Source organism: Eleutherodactylus coqui, chromosome 6, assembly GCF_035609145.1.
Source record: "Eleutherodactylus coqui strain aEleCoq1 chromosome 6, aEleCoq1.hap1, whole genome shotgun sequence".
Classification (NCBI taxonomy): Eukaryota; Metazoa; Chordata; class Amphibia; order Anura; family Eleutherodactylidae; genus Eleutherodactylus; species Eleutherodactylus coqui.
The window spans coordinates 105,836,236-105,853,379 of NC_089842.1; the positions used below are offsets into that span (position 1 = coordinate 105,836,236).

Sequence of the window (17,144 nt, forward strand, 5' to 3'; positions counted from 1 at the left end):
GGCCGCCTCTCCTGCATGTCCCATACCACAGTACTGGCTCTAGCCAGCAGATGGCGCCATTCTATAATGGCAGAGAGAACCCCCTAGGATACCCTGAATCCAAAATTGGATTACAAAGAGTTAATCCACCAGTGCCCAGGATGTGATTGCAGAGTGCCGATGAGTTGTCATTGCAGCAGGGGGCCTATGAAGTCCCTGGGTCTACCATGTGCATTTGCCTATTAGTAAATATAGGAATGTATTAGTGGGACTTAAACTTTATTTAATAATTTTCTTTTATTTAAAAATAATGAAGGTTTATTGTAAAAATATTTCCATTAAGAATCCAAATCTAGTGAAACAAAAGCAAAATAAAAAACCATACATATTGGGAAACACTATATTCATAGCGCTGCATATAATAAAGTTGAAATGTTATTCATACCGCGGGGATAATGCTATAAAAAAATAACAGCAAGACTGCTGTGTTTTGAGAAGTCAGCGGTCAGACTGCATTGTCGCTGCCGGACTTGACCTGCAGGCTGGGTGAGTGGAATGCTGCACAGCCGGCGGGCTACATAAAATGAAGAGGTGGGCCAGATTTGGCCCGCGAGCCTTGCGTGTGACATGTGAGTAATAGGGCACGGAGAAGCGTTGTCGTCATGAGCAAAGGACTTTAACAAAACTGGGGATGGTGTGGCTATGTAAGCTGCTTTCATACCAAGTGGGCTCTTTTTATTAGACATGGATTATGATTTTTATACCTGCATGGAATGTCCCTTTAACTGCTCGTCCCTAGAGTGCATGTTGTGCCGTTGCTATGCAGAAGCTTTGGAAATATCCCCCTGTGTAATGTAAAATATTCTTCTATGTCTGTAACACAATCTCGACAGATCTGAGTCATCCGTTCGCACTACTACAGACAGTAAGAGGTGACAACTCTGAAGGCGTGTGGGATGCACAGGAAGCAGTAGCCATATACAGTTACTACAAGCCGAGCGTAAGAGCAGAATCACAGCGAAGGAAAAAGGAAATGACTTGTGATGCACAACATGAGCCCTAAGTGAGACAACTGTGAAATATCAGGAGGGGTGATAATGCTGGATGTGTGAGGACAGATGACATCACATATATGTAGCAAGAGGATTTACAGTGACTGTGGACCTGTGATGGGGGCAGAGACCCTAATTTATTGGAGTAGTAAGCCCACCCACCATGACTCAGACGCTTTTGCTCCTCTCATCTAAAAGAACAAATCTCCTGACCTTTTTTTTTACCAGATATGATATAAGATGTATTAACTACAGTCAAACCTGAATTTTAGATCCATCAACAATTAATATCTATGGTTGCAGAGATCTGTTCTGTAACTTAAAGTTAGGGAAAAACAAGAATTCAGCAGGATGCATTTTCCTGTCCCATTCTTTTGCTTCCTTTGGAGATCAGCTACAATGTGTCTGGCATCCGATTATCTTACTGTGCTCTAGTGATGTTGCCAGGCCAAACATACTCATCACAATGGGTAGATTTCTAAGGCTAATTTCACATGGGCGAGTACGATATCATACCGTGCGACTGGGCCCTATATAGCGCTCGCCAATATGCGATGTCCACGCGGATGCGAGTCGTTTTTGTGTTAAAACCGCATCTCATCATTTCAGCTAAGTAGCGATCTTCTGCCACTGAATGTTTCCTATTGTTTTCAATGGGATTGCATCACACTAACATGCACCTCGCATGCCATGCGATGCTGTGTCAGCCGCAATGAAAACAATGGGCGATGCGAGGAGTTCCGAGAGAACACCTAAAGATAGGACATGCCGCGATGCAGGAAAGAAAAAAAAAATCTCATGTGTATGACCCCATTCACAAATTTCGTGAGATTTAATAATAATAATCTTTATTTACATAACTTCAACATATTCCGCAGCGCTTACAAAAACAGGGGAGAACAGATAAAAGAAACAAACATAGAAAAACCACGGTTACATGTATCAATCAATTGATGGAGACAGTAGGGGTGAGGGTCCTGCTCCAACAAGCTTACACACTACAGATAATGGGGTGATACAGAAGGTAACAATGTCTGCAGATCAGTCAGCCTGCAGCCTCTGAGTCCCCTGTTGCTAAGGAGATGTTCCTGTGTCCTTGTTACTACAGAAGCTCTGTACCTAACAACAGAGAGTGGATTGCAGAGAAGCTGGAAGGGAACTCCCAGTGGCAGCCACTTGAAACATTATATACAGTGGTAAAGCAACAAAGTTTTTAATGCGAGTGTATAACAGAAGTGATGAGACTAACACAAGCTAGTAGATGAGCAGAAGTTGCCTGAAAAGTTAGTGCCCATTTAATTTTCAATGCAGTATTTCTAATGCTGCGTTTTTTGAGTGCAGTCTGCTCTATTTTTGCATGTTTTAGCGCTTTTTAGCGCACCTGATCACCTATCACAGTGACGGGGTGCGTTAAAAAACCCCCCGCTGTAACATGGGTTTGAAAACACCATGCAAAATCACGGTAAAATGCTACAGTTTCACGCAGTGTTTTCTGAACGCATATGTGAAAGCAGCCTAGGGGAGTCCATACTCATTAAAGTTGATGGAAATGGACGATTTCAACTAAAACAATCATTTGTCGAGTAACATGTTTTAATTGCGCGATGCAGAACGTCATGATCTAGAAATCAGTTGGCTGCACTTGAATTTATCGTCCAATAGTCAGTCGAAAAATCTTTAGTTTTCACAAGTTATTTTCCGTCCACGAACAATCTTCCCTTAAACAAACTTTCTCAGAAAGATCATTCGTCAGTCACCCGGTATCAGTAAGCATGTATGGCCATTTAAGATGTTCAAACTAGCCAATATGGACTAAAATGTAATATGGCTGCATCCGCAAAACCAGACGATTGTTTGTCCAACGGTTGTTCAACCAATAGTGTACTTTTATTCAAGATCCCTTTACACAGGACAAGTGTCAGGCGCATTAGGGCCCGACAGCCGTCCCAGCTACTGTCGCTGCTGTACTTTTACACAGGAGCGTTTGTCTTTCCGGCCCACCTCCATTTGCAGTAAATAGGCAGTCATTCAAAGATTGAGCGACTCCTGTTCACAGTCTGACAGTCACTTGGTTTTTAAAAAACAAGTGACTCCAACAAATGAGCAATTTGCCATTCAGTACCTTGTCAGCAGCCACTTGTACGCAGGAAGACTATCGCCCCAGTTTGCGGTTTCCAGCGAAAATCACCTTGTGTAAAAGTATCTTTAGTATGTCTGGCCAGCTTAAGAAAAGTAGTGTAGAACTAACCATGTGATCAATCTTGTCTTCACTCCAGAAGACACCCTGTCTACCGATATACAGGGCGTGCCATCTTACTATATCCTAGGGCTATTTACTGGGAGGTTATCTGGTTTACTTTTAATACTCTATTTGTATATAGTAGTGGAAATAAACCAGATAGGGAGAAATCAAGACTGATTGGTGATCGCTGTACGGTATGCAAAGTCTAGGCCTGGTTCTTTGATTTTATTCATTTGTTCTTTAATATGTGTAGTTTTTATTATGTCCACAAGAGGCAGCCAAGATACACAAATATCAGATTGAGGAGTGCAGAGTGATGTCCAGACAAGTAAGGCTGCCTATCCACGGCCGTGACGGAATATTGCGAGGGATATTCTGCCACGGGGAAGGAGGGGGAGCACCGACAGGTCTTCGCAATTAGCCTACCTAATAGATAGGTTCACCGCAGAGAATCGCAACAAATCGTAGCATGCAGTGATTTCTACGATTCTCCGCTCGTGGATGTTGGGCTGCACTTTCCATAGTCAGCCTATGCAAAGTGTTCACTGCGTTACCCGCGGACGGATTATCGCCGCGGATAACGCAGTGATATTTCCCCCGTGGACAGTCAGCCTTAGGCTTTCTTCACACGGATGTTTTTTACAGCGTTTAGCGCTGCCTTTTCAGCGCAGCTTTAAATGCTATACAACGCTCCCATTAATTTTAATGGGACTGTAAACACAAGTGTCAAAACGCAGCGTCTTCAACACTGCGCTGTGATGCATGTCCTATCTTTGGCCGTTTTCGGCCCTGAGTCGCCCATTGAAATGAATGGGCAGCAGTTTCAGTACTGCTGAAAACGTGGCACAACTTACCCGTATATACTCGAGTATTAGCCGACCCAAATATAAGCTGAGTCAATAAGTTTTACCACGAAAAACTGGTAAAACTTATTGACTCGAGTATAAGCCGAGCTATACTTAAGTATATGCTGGGTAAAGAAAAAAAACCCTCCATACTCACCTCCCAGCCGGCGTCTGTGTCCCGGGTGGCCGTGCAGCAAGTTGCTAAAAACCTCCCCGCTGTCCTCTCTGCTCGGCTCTGTCATTTCCCACCGTCAGCGCTGTGATAGGCTGTGAATGATCAAGCGCCGGCTGTGATTGGCTGTCGCTCGCCGTTAGCACTGTGATTTGATCGAGCGCTGGCCAGTGCTCGATCCTTCACAGCACTGACGACGGGGGATTTGAAAGCAGAGGAGGGAGATGAGCTTGCCGCTGCTTTGGAATTCTCCCCACTGTCATCTCCCTGCTCAGCTTTCAAATCCCCCGCCATCAGTGCTGTGGAAGGAAGCGCTGTGATTGGGTCAAGCGCCGGCCAATCACAGCCGGCGCTCGATCATTCACAATCAATCACAGAGCTGACAGCGGGGGATGACAGAGCTGAGCAGAGAGGACAGCAAGGAGGATTCTAGCAACTTGCCACATCGCTGCCGGGGAAACAGACGCTGGCTGAGAGGTGAGTATGGAGGTTTTTTTTTTTTCTTCTAACCCTTCCCTGACTCAAGAATAAGCCGAATATGCTTTTTCAGCACAGAAAAATGTGCTGAAAAACTCGGCTTATACTTGAGAATATATGGTAATGCCGCTTTTTTGCAGTGTTAACCACACACCAATTTTTGGGGAGAGGGCTTGAAATATAAGCCCTACCCCGAAAATCAGCCCTAGCTAAACTAGATGGGAAAAAAAAGCAATATTCACCTTGCAGGTGCTGTCCGGGTCCCGGCTGCTGGTCTCTGGTGCTGCTCGAGGCTTCACCTGCACTGACAGATCATCTACTGTTGTAAGAAGGTTTGAGAACCCCGCCTCCAGCAATAGATTGCTGTGATTGGTTTCTCAGCGCTGGCTCAATGCCAAATCTCTGGCTCAGCCAATTAGAGCTCACAGGCTGTGTGTTTTCCTATTCCCAATCATTGTTTTACAGACTTGTTAAAAAGTCGCACATTGATTTGAAGGAATGCTGCCATCCAAAAGGTGGCGCTGCAGAGGTATTGTTCCATCTTCCTTATTTCCATAAATTACCCAGAGGAGCTAGCATGGTCTTATAAGTCTCCTCACTCACCTCTTAGGTGTCTTCTCACACCCCTTCTGGGTGCTTTCCTTGGGGACACACTATGCCATCCCCCGACCCACTCACCCCCTAGGTGTCTTCACACACTTTTTGAGTGCTCTCCTTAAAGGGGTTGTCCCGCGAAACAAAGTGGGGGTATACACTTCTGTATGGCCATATTAATGCACTTTGTAATGTACATTGTGCATTAATTATGAGCCATACAGAAGTTATCAGAAGTTATATACTTACCTGTTCCGTTGCTGGCGTCCCCGTCTCCATGGTGCCGTCTAATCTTCAGCGTCTAATCGCCCGATTAGACGCCCTTGCGCAGTCCGGTCTTCTCCCTTCTGAATGGGGTCGCTCGTGTCAGAGAGCGGCTCCTCGTAGCTCCGCCCCGTCACGTGTGCCGATTCCAGCCAATCAGGAGGCTGGAATCGGCAATGGACCGCACAAAAGACCTGCGGTCCACCGAGGGTGTAGATCCCGGCGGCCATCTTCACAAGGTAAGTAAGAAGTCACCGGAGCGCGGGGATTCGGGTAAGTACTACCCGTTTGGTTTTTTTTTTTATCCCTGCATCGGGTTTGTCTCGCGCCGAACGGGGGGGGGGGCTATTGAAAAAAAAAAACCCCCGTTTCGGCGCGGGACAACCCCTTTAAGGAGGGACAACACCCTTCTTTATACAGGTGTTGCATGCTAATCTAAAATATTTGCAATGTACTAAAAAAAATTACTTTGTTAAGAATTGCGTTTTTTCAGCTGTAATGTTTTTTTCTTTTTACAATTGTTTATTCTGATATTTGGTAGGAAACATTTTCTAAGACATTTCCTTCATGTTTCACATTAAAAGTCTGCTTCCCCTACAACATTTACCAATGTACAAACCACAGATGTCAATGGAGGTAACAGAGATAAAGGCTTTCTTCACTGAACAGTAACAAATAGTTTTGGTTAGAGTTGGGCAAGTGTGACAAAATAAGAAAAGCTTATATCTGCTTCCTCAATCTTATATATTAGGCATCAACTGGGTATGTCACAAGTTCTGTTGCGCAAACTTTTTAAAAGTTCAGTTCGGCTGGTTTGCCAAAAAGTTTAATTCAAAGCCAAAAATAATTAATTCAAACCAAATCGGAACTGGACTAATTCCCCTAAAATTTGTTGTGATCCTTTTGTGGCTCAGTGGTTAGCACTGTTGCCTTACAGCGCTGGGGTCCCAGGTTAAGATCTGACATCTACATAAGTTTTTATGTTCTCCCTGTGTTTCATAGATAACTTGATATTTTCTGTCCCCATTGGGGCTCACAATATATATTCACCTATTTTGTTTTTGTCGTGTGGGAGGAAACCAACACAAATACAGGGAGAGTATATAAACTCCATGCAGATGTTGTCCTTGGTCAGATTTCAGAGTAGGGGCTACAAGGCATCAGTGCTAAGCACTGAGCCACCATACTGCTCCTTCCTCCTCCTCCTTATGAACAGTCAGTCAGTTAACATAGTATGTAAGGCTGACAAAAAAGACACATGTGCAGTCCAGCCAATTATCCTGCAATGTTGATCTAGAGAAAGATTTTCCTCATTTTAGGGAAAAAAAATTCCCTCTCAACTTCATTCTGTCAATCGGAATAATCCCTAGGTCACCGACCCTTCTGAAGTAATCAGTGACTAGAATATGTAATATTGTAATGCTCAAGAAAGGCGTCCAGGCCCCTCCTAAACTCTTTTAGTGAGTTTGCCTCAGGCAGAGAGTTCCACAGTCTCACTGCTCTTACAGTAAAGAACCCCCTTCTATGTTAGTGTAGACGTAGAGGGCGCTCCCTTGTTACAGTCACAGTCCTGGGTATAAACAGATGATGGGAAAGATCTCTGTATTGTCCCCTGATTATATATATATATATATATATATATATATATATATATATTAGTTATTAGGTTGATCTTGTGTTCCGGCATGCCACACGTGGGCTCACAGCAAATATACAATGACATGCGTACTTGTGTGACGTCAATGCCCATGCACTCTTTTGGAGTTTATGCATGCATAATTCACACTAAATTAGAACATGCTACAATTTTTTTGTTTGTGCTAGTAATACGTGCACAAAAGAAAACGCAGGTGTCAGTTGCCCAATACAATCAATAGGCTATTGGCACTGCACACAACACGCAATGACAGTACGCCCGTGTGAGACTAGCCTTAACCATCTTTATTCTACATGAAATAACCCCAATTTTGATAACCTCTCTGGGTATTGTAGTCCTCCTATTCCATTTATTACTTTAGCTGCCATCTTTGAACCCACTCTGATAGGTCCCTCTTGAGTACTGGTGCTGACAACTGTCCACAATATCATATGTGTGGTCTGACCAGTGACTTGTAAATAGAAAGAACAATGTTCTCATCATGTGCCTCTAGACCTCTTTTGATGCAGCTCATGGACCTATTTGCCTTGACAGCAGCTGCCTGACACTGGTTGCTCCAGTTAAGATTACAGTTAAAGGGAACCTTTCACGTTCCAACAGCATTATAAACTAAGTTATGGTTCTGTTAGGAGGCGTAACAGGTTCCCTTTAACTAAAATCCCAAATTCTTTTTCCATGTCAGTTTATCCAATGGTTTCCCATTTAGTGTGTAATGGTAAATGGGAAGATTGAATAATACCTCTGCAGCGCCACCTATTGGAAGGCAGCACTCCTGCAAATTAATGTTTGACTTTTTAAACAAGTCTTGTAATAATGATTGGGAATTGTAAACCAAAGCCAGAATATGACATGTATTTCCTCTGCCCATGTACATAACTTTACATTTATCAGTGTTAAACCTCATTTGCCACTTTTCTGCTCAAACCCCCAACTTATCCAGATCTACTTGCAACCGCATTCTGTCCTCTCTTGAGCTAATTACTTTACATACTTTTGTTTCATTTGCAAATATTGTTCTCTTACTGTGTAATCCTTATACCAGGTCATTAATAAATATATTAAAAAGAATAGGGCTCAGTACTGCCCCCTGTGGTACACCACTAGTAATGGCGACCCAATTAGAGATTCTAGAAGTTGATGTGTAAGGATATGAAGGACTTTCACAGGGGACTAATTGTGATGGCTAGACAACTCGGTGAGAGCATCTCTAAAACAGCAGGTCTTGTGTTATTAGCATGTTATGGTTAGTACCCATCAAAAGTGGTCAGAGGAAAGACAACCCGTGAGCCAGCGACAAGGTCATGGGCTCCCAAGGTTCATTGACATGTATGGGAGCAAAGGCTAGCCTGTCTGGTCCAATTCCACAAAAGAGCCACAGTAACACAAACTGCTGCTAAAGTATATGTTGGCTGTGATTAAAATATACATTGCATCACAGAGTGCTGCATTTAGGGTTTCATGGCCGCAGACTAATCAGAGTGCCCATTCTGATCCCTGTCCACCACAAGCACCTACAGAGAGGGGCAGGGAGGAGGAAGAAGAGGAGCTCAGATTTCAGAATTTTACAGAATTTCCACTAAGAGGTACAGCTAAGAAGAGCCAACCTGATCTACCACTCTGGACCCTCTCCTTTGTCCTGTGCAGCCGCCAATCCACTGCCATGTTTACATACATCACTTCCACAATAAACATAGCAATAGACTTACCTACAACTTCCAGCATGCATAAAGCTTATTGGCCTACACTGTAGCTCCGCCCACAGTCACTACAACTTACTAGAACCAACCTAACTCTCTCCGAGTGCCATAGAAAGCTGATGGAGCAGACGGATAGAACCCTCTGGCAATCTGAGATGTACATGAGCAATACAGTGCAGTGCTTCCACTCCTGTCCTCCCATCATGCACTGCTCACAGGAAGTTGGCAGCTATGAATAGGGGAGGAAGTAGCAAATGCAAACAAGATGTCAGAGAAAGTGGAAAGATTTTTCAGGTAGATGATCAAAATGAAGAAAGTATCTAGACCCAGAACAGTGAACCTATTACAAAATGACTTACTGTGATGTACATTAGATTTCCAAATGTTAAGCCCCAATTACACAGGACGAGTGTCGGGCAAACGATACCCGACACTCGTCCCCATCTCTCCGCGCTCCTGCACAGGAGCTAGCAGAGTCACTAGGTGGCCAGTGGGGGGGGGGGGGGGCAGTGCAGGAGATTTCTCTCCTCTCGCTCCCCCGCCCCTCTCCATTCATATAACACAGCGGCCGTTCACTACAGAACGGCCGCTGTTTAAACTGAATCATGAGTGATGAGCTCATCGTCCATTGTTTATGCAGCATAAAAGATCAGCAATGAAGCTCATCAATCCGCTTAAACAGCGGCCGTGCAGTAGTGAACGGCGGCTGTGTTAGGTGAACGGAGAGGGGCGGGGGAGTGAGAGGAGAGAAATCTCCTGCACTGCCCCGCCCCTCTGCTGGCTGCTCCGTGAACCATCCAGCTGTGCTAGCTCCTGTGCAGGGTCGCGGAGACACATCGTTTGCCCGACACTCGTCCTGTGTAAATGGGGCTTAAGTCTGTACCCAGAATACCCCTTTAAAAACCATTTAGATCCTGACAGTAATTAGTTACAATACAGCTCAAGCCACACAATTAGTCAGACTTTGTAATTTTTAGGAATGTTCCCATTTACATTGAATTTCAACAAATTCAGCACATAATGTAAAAAAGTTTCTGATAAGGGAAGATGAAAAAAAAAATTATTTGTTTTTGGGGATTTTCCATCAACATAGCCATATGATGGCTTGTTTTTGCGAAGCAAGCTGTACCCATTTTTATGGGTACATATAATGTATTATTTTTCCATTGATGGAACTTTACCAATGTGGTACATATGGCTGTTATATCACTTTCATTGCATTTTTGGGGGAGATGAAATGAAAAAAAAGAATTTTGGCTCACATTTTTCTATAGCATTTGCCATGCCAGATAAATAGTGGGTTCAATTTACTGTACAGGTTGATACGAATGTGACAATACCAAATGTGATTATTTCAATGTTTCTATTTTGTTATCAAACAAAGGAAGCAAAGTGTGCAAAAAAGTTGTTTTTTTTAACCATTTTTAATTTATTTATTTTTTTTACACTTTTTATCTTCCTGTAGGGGACTTGAATTTGCGATCCTTTGGTCGCTCTGATAATACACTGCAGTACTGCAATGCATTTATCACTATTCATTGCTATCATAGGCCAAGGCAACCCATCAGCCCTCCGCAATTTACATAGTGGAGGACTGAAGATATCACAGAGGGAGCGCCCTCCGTCCTGTGAGTCATTCACACTCCGCGATCAATGTTGATGTAAGGTGTTAACGGTGGGAATAAGTGTTCTTACCGATCCCCACTGTTGCAGCAGGAGGCTGGCTGTGGATAGTGTGGTCTTATCTTATAAGCCTGTGCCATCCATAGAACGTAAGTTTACGTCCATTTCCAGCCATTCCTTCGCAGCCAGAACGTAAACTTACACCCTGAAGTGGGAAGGGGATATTTAGTTACTGAAATTAGATATTTCAGTAAATAATTGTATTTGTAAAATAACAATTTCTAAAATAACAATTCTGGAGGACCTTTTTTCTAACAGTGTTCCTATATTATTCATCCTGGAAATTGACAACTACCATGCTTCTTGTCAAAGGGGTGTGTTCTTAAACAGACACACACAGCACTGATTGGACAATATCAGAATGCGTAGGGACACCCCCTGAATGGTTACACTATATATATATTCATCTACTTCTAGTAGGAATAATAAAAGAACAGCACAGCACAGAGTTCTAATAAAAGTGTCCTAGAATTGTTATTTTGGGGTGGATTACAATTACAGTATTTATAGACATAGGAGAAGAGTGGGCATGTCTCTTTAAGTACACGCTATTACTCTCTGTTCTCAATTGTCTGTGACAATAAGGTTGCAACCTTAATAATAATTAAAAAAAAGTACTTTTTTGCTAGTTGTTCTTCTTTCCAGAGCCCACTGCTCCGTCTTTTTGTTTTTGTCTGTAAGCTATAAAAGTGTTTGGTTGTTGGCCAGTATCTTATCTGTAAATTGTCGCGCTCACACATAGAACGCGCTCTGTGCGATGCAAGCCTTACAAGACCAAAAAATAGCAAGGCAGGTTCCCATCCCAAAATACTGACCGGGCTGCTTAGGTTTCCAATTCTGACATGTAACAAATGCTCAGGTCCGGCGCATTGATACACAGATAACCCGGCTCAGTGGGCAAGTGCTCAGAGTCTGGCTGCTGGCGGTATAAACTTTGTCATACATGATTAGAGTGTAAGCTCTGTGGGGCAGGGTCCTCTCCTCTTTTGTTTCATTGTTAGTAGATGTTTTGGTTAGTATTGTTACACTTTGTTTAGCTATATACGAAGCCCGCTGCTCATGGTGGTCATAGAGAGCTGCGGAATAAGTCGGCGCTATATAAATAACGGCTAGGATTTTACTTACACAGCGCGCAGCGATGGCTTCACCTCGGCAGCAGCCTATGTGCTAAGCGTCCTGGCATTCCTCTCCCTGTGCTATTTCTGCTGCAGCTAGTGCAGTTAAACCAGGGCCGTCGTACTGCTGGAGACGTAGGGGGGCCGCGGTCTTCCTCCAAAGCTTCAAAAATGTGTCAGTGCAGCACAATGTGTTAGCCCCCCGCCCTCGTATCCTGATGTAAAAAACACACAAAGTGGTGCAAAATGATGCTGCGTTTTCAGAAGCTTTTGTATTTAGGAGATGGAAGCTGAGTCCTCCCCCCACTTTGCATGGTGATGGTATAATCCGACCTGAATGAATAGCATTGTCCTGGTATGCAGGCTGCACTCTGCTGGTGTCAGTCCTGCCTGTCTGTGCTTCGACTGGGCCCTACCATTTCTGACAGTTCAGAGGAGGAGCCAGAGAAGGTGCAGCTCGCACCATATGGGGCCATAACCTCTGACGTATAGTTTTTTTTTGAGAATGAACATTCAAACATATACCGTAACCGCTCTATGGGAAAGGGGGGGGGGTTGTAAAAAGAAAGTGACTTTTTGGCATATGTTTGAGTGGTTTAGGTGTTCTGTGCTAGAAGTCAATGAGCAGATGGATCCTGATGCAATAATAATAAGAAGAAGAATCTTTATTTGTATAGCGCCAACATATTCCTCAGCGCTTACATAGACAGGGGGAATACAGAAAGACGAAAGCACAAAAATTACAGAACCGCGGTTACATAGTAATCAGTTGATGAAAACAATAGGGGTGAGGGTCCTGCTCCAACGAGCTTACATACTACAAGTAATGGGGTGATACAGAAGGTAAAGGGGCTGGAGATGTGCACGGTATGGCGAGGTGGAGTGTGAGGGATGCTATACACACAGACAATGGTCAGACATTTAGCCGTGTGACTGTAGAATCGGTATGACTGCAGGAGCGGTTTATGATGGCTAGCAGGGATTGCAGTCAGTAGGTCAGGGAGCATGCTATCAGGCGGAGTACCGAGGGGTATGTTTAGGGAATGCGGTATGCCTCCCTGAAGAGGTGCGTTTTTAGAGCACGCCTGAAGTTCTGCGAGTCCTGGATTGCCCGGGTAGCCTTTGGTAGTGCGTTCCAGAGGACTGGTGCTGCTCTGGAGAAGTCTTGGAGGCGGGAATGAGAAGTTCGAATTAGAGGGGCGCGCAGTCTGGTTTCATTAGCAGAGCGGAGAGCCCGGGCTGGGTGATGGATTGAGATGAGGGAGGCAATATAGGGGGCGCTGCGCTGTGGAGGGCTTTGTCGATAAAGGGAGTGAGTAAAGTGCATGATAGCCTGCCTTTTAAATCCATCCAAGTCATGGATCAGTTATACCGAAACCTTGCCAAGTATATACCATATACACATATCTCACAAGTCTTGACCCAACCTAGGAAATAGATTTGCATTAATAAACTTACCATAGTGCTCCAAAAAACTATCTATATGTTTCCTAATTGTATATTAGACCCCAATTTATGTACTAATCCACCATATGATGCAATTTGGATCTTAAAAATGTCTATATTCTGATGATTTTTGCACTCATATTTTAATTAAAACTATGCAAACACGTAGATATGCATGGGAAAGTTAATCTTTAACATAATGAACCATAAGTGTCCCTCTTGGTCCAAAAAGTTGGGAGGTATGTATACTGGTCTAATAAAGGGATCCATTCGGGGCATCCTTTGTGAACCAGAGTGGAGAGTCGATTGCAAGCACTGAGTTTGGCCCTTACTAGACGGAACTATTAACGTTAAAAGATCATTCAAATGAGCAAAAATGAATGCCAATCGTTCAGTCTAAACACATGCAAATACCTCAACGGCGAATGCTAAATTGTTCGCTTTTATATCAATAAAGTTTTTATGTTCAACATAATTTATTTTCAGCCACGATCTATATTTAAAAAAAAATATTCTAAATCCTGCATTTTTAGAGCATGTCTAGAACAATCTTCCATACAAGTCAGTGGGACCCCTCCTGCCCATTGTGTGAATGGCCCATGAAGCTGCTGTAAATCATACCTCTAAATGTTGTTAAAAGCAACTCCGGCAAGACGGCCATCTCCATATTCATGTATGGACAACGGAATTTTAAAAAAAATGTAAAAACAGATTAGAAAAATTTAAATAGTTTCACTCTCTGGTTTTAATTAATAAAAAAATATAGGTGACACACCCCCTTTAACCACTTAACGACACACGTTTAGGGTGTGTATGATCTCCCTCCATGCAATGTGGGTGCCGGCTGCTTCTTACAGGGGACATCTGGTGGCAACAGCTCCAATAAGCTGCACGACTCACCGGAATGGTTAACCCTAATGCTGCCGTCAATTCTGACAGCGACATATTCGATATGGCACCCCGTGATGAGATTACAGGGAGCCGTGCGGGTGTCATGGCAGCCAGGGGCCTTCTGAAAGGCCCCAGGGCTGTCTCAGCAGAATGCCTATCAAGCCATGCCTGAGGCCTTGCAGATCACAGTATAATGTAATGCTATTGCAGGAGCGATCAAGGCATCGCAAGTTCTTGTTCCCTCTGGGGACTAAGTAAAAATTAAGTTTAAAAAAGTTTCACAATTTAGAAGAAAAAAAAAAGTAATAAGGTAATAAAAGTTTAAATAAAAACCATTTTGCCATATTTATAATAAAAATCTAAATAATAAAACTAAAATTCATATATGCTATCGCTGCATCCGTTAAAGTCTGATCTATCAAGGTGAACGTCATCAGAAAAAAAAGAAAAAACGCCATAATTGTATTTTTTTTGCTCACCCGTCTCCGAAAAAAAAATGTAATAACAAGTGATCAAAAAGTCGCATGTACTCCAGAATGGTACCAACAGAAACTACAAGTCGTCCTGCACAAAGTGAGACATTGCTCAGCTAGGTCAACGAAAAAAATTAAAAAGTTATAGCTGTCTGAAGATGGCAGCAGAAAATAATTTTAAAAAAAAATGTAATATTTTTGAAAAAACAAAAAGTAGGACAGCCAAAAAAAACAATATAAAAGTGATATCAGTATTGATCATACTGATCCATAGAATAAAGTTATCAGGTCATTTTTATTGCAGTTTGTATGCCGTAGAAACAAGACCCCTAAAGATGGCAGAACTTTGGGTTTTTTTCTATTTCACTCCACTAAGAATTTTTTAAATTATTTTCAGTACATTATATGGTTCATTATTAGAGATGAGCGAGCGTACTCGGCCACGCCCCTTTTTCGCCCGATTACCGCGATTTTCGAGTACTTCCGTACTTGGACGAAAAGATTCGGGGGGCGCCGTGGGTGAGTGGGGGGGTTGCAGCGGGAAGTGGGGGGGAGAGAGAGAGTACGTTTGCTCATCTCTATTCATTATATAGTACCATTGAAAAATACAACTTGGCCCATAAAAAACAAGCCCTCAGACGTCTATGCCGATGGATAGATAAAAGAGTTATGATTTTTTTTAAAAGGGGGAGGAAAAAACGAAAATGGAAAAAAAAGAGGGACAGTCCTAAAGGGGTTAAAGGCACATCTGACTGCAATGTTTTTGAACTAAGAAAAAAAAGCCATGAAAAACCAAATATGGTGTTACCATTTCCCTTGTCATATAATTCATACATGTCAAGGAGGGATAACTTGAATGGCACAATGCAGAGTTGGTCCAAGATTGTTATTTAATGGGTAATACATTTATTTATTAGTGACAAGTTAGTTGTTTTTTTTTGTGGGGATCCACTTTATAGGAAAGCGCAGTCTGTTGCACTTTCCTTTGGGCCAGGCTCACATGAGCGTAAGATTACCGTGTATTACGTGTGCGATACATGCACGGTAATTCGCAGGCAATCAAATACATTGCCTTTCCCTGTTTGACTCACATTTGCGTGTAAGCATTGTGTTATACACGAGTGCAAAAAAGAACACAGCATGTTCTATTATGCCGCGTATTACGCGTGAGAAAGCCCATTGTTCTCCACAGGCTCGTAATATGGGTGCGGAGCGGCAGCACAGGAAATTTAAACAAAAACAGAAAAACAGCGTGTGTGAGATACACTACTATGCGCAGTACAGCATCGCTGCCATAGATGCCTATAGGCCGGCTCCATAGCTGTAATACTCTGCATGACTTACGTAGGGTTTTACACATACTGCCTTACAGTAAAAGTAAAAAAAAGTTTGCAACCACAACAAAAGGTCAAAAAGACACTCTTTTGACCACTGTCAATTGAATGACGCCTATAACCACATTTGCCATATGTGCCACGAGCCATTATGGCGCATACATGGGCAGGTTTATCTAAACACTGTATAACCATAACCTTAATTGCTGATAATTGTCACAAAAAGGCCATAACTCAACCAACATTTTATGCAAACATGTAGCTCCATTATGGCTTTTTGTATAATTTTCATGCGGTAGTTAGAGCATTCTCGCAGCTCATGTTTTTTTGGGAAGCGTCACAAAAACTGGCAGGTGGTTTGAGTAGCTGATCAAGTATGCAATCGATTCCAGTGTCTGTCCAATTTGGTAGCGGATTCAGTGCCCACTCAACTCCAGGATATCAGGTTCTTCTGTTTGCGGTTGATGGTTTCTGCGATCATTTCTGTACAGTTCTTCTGTATATTCCTGCCATCTATGCTTGATTTGTTCAGGATTGTGTAATTCCTTACCATTCTGATCAAAAATTTAGGTGGCATAGCATGATGCAAAAGGAGCACGAGGCTTTTTATCATGAGTGTAGAGCCCTCTGGTGTGTCCTTTTTTTTTTTTGCTTCTTCCAATTCCATGTAGCATGCAATCCAAAATCGTTCTTTGTCTGTCCTCGCCTCGTTCTGAACCTGGGCATTTAGCAGCTGGAAAGCGTCCGTTTCCAGTAGCTTTTACTTCTAGTCACATGTCAGCTATTTGGATGGTGTCTGCTGATAGCGGGGTTGTTTTTCACAAGTTACTTAAAACAAATTCATGAGTTGCTTGAAACTTGCCGGTAACATTGTAGGTGCTTTCCAGCCTGGTGGCCCACCTTCCAGCACCTTCTCTTCAAATGTGTTTTCAAGAAAATCCACAAAGTATTTTTGTGGGATATAGTGGAGTAGATCTCCACCCCTACCCATTTTTTACAGGCTTATGATTGGCACATAGTTGTGTTATGAACGCCGTGTTTCGTCAATAACGCAACCATGTGGCTGGGTTACAACCATGCAAAAGACATGTCGGCAATAGATGAATGGGAACTCCCTGATGCACAAGCCGGTATTCGCAAAGGATGAGAAACAAGAAACTAAATTGCAAATCTCTGATGGATCAAGGAAAAGGCCCGGAAAAACCAGGAGGTGTACATATGCT

The 17,144-nt window shown here is 42.9% G+C and overlaps 1 protein-coding gene across 2 annotated transcripts in view; it reads right to left on the reverse strand.

Annotated features, from left to right (window-relative positions):
- KLHL21 (kelch like family member 21) overlaps nt 1–17,144 on the reverse strand; it is a 58,001-nt gene that overhangs the window by 27,051 nt on the left and 13,806 nt on the right. Inside the window, exon 1 of one of the 2 annotated variants that reach the window (XM_066607346.1) lies at nt 11,788–12,195. The exons of the other annotated variant lie outside the window; for it this stretch is intronic. The gene's annotated coding sequence lies outside the window, so the exon portion shown is untranslated. Of the gene's footprint in view, nt 1–11,787; nt 12,196–17,144 lie in introns of those variants that run through there. 2 annotated transcript variants of the gene reach the window in all.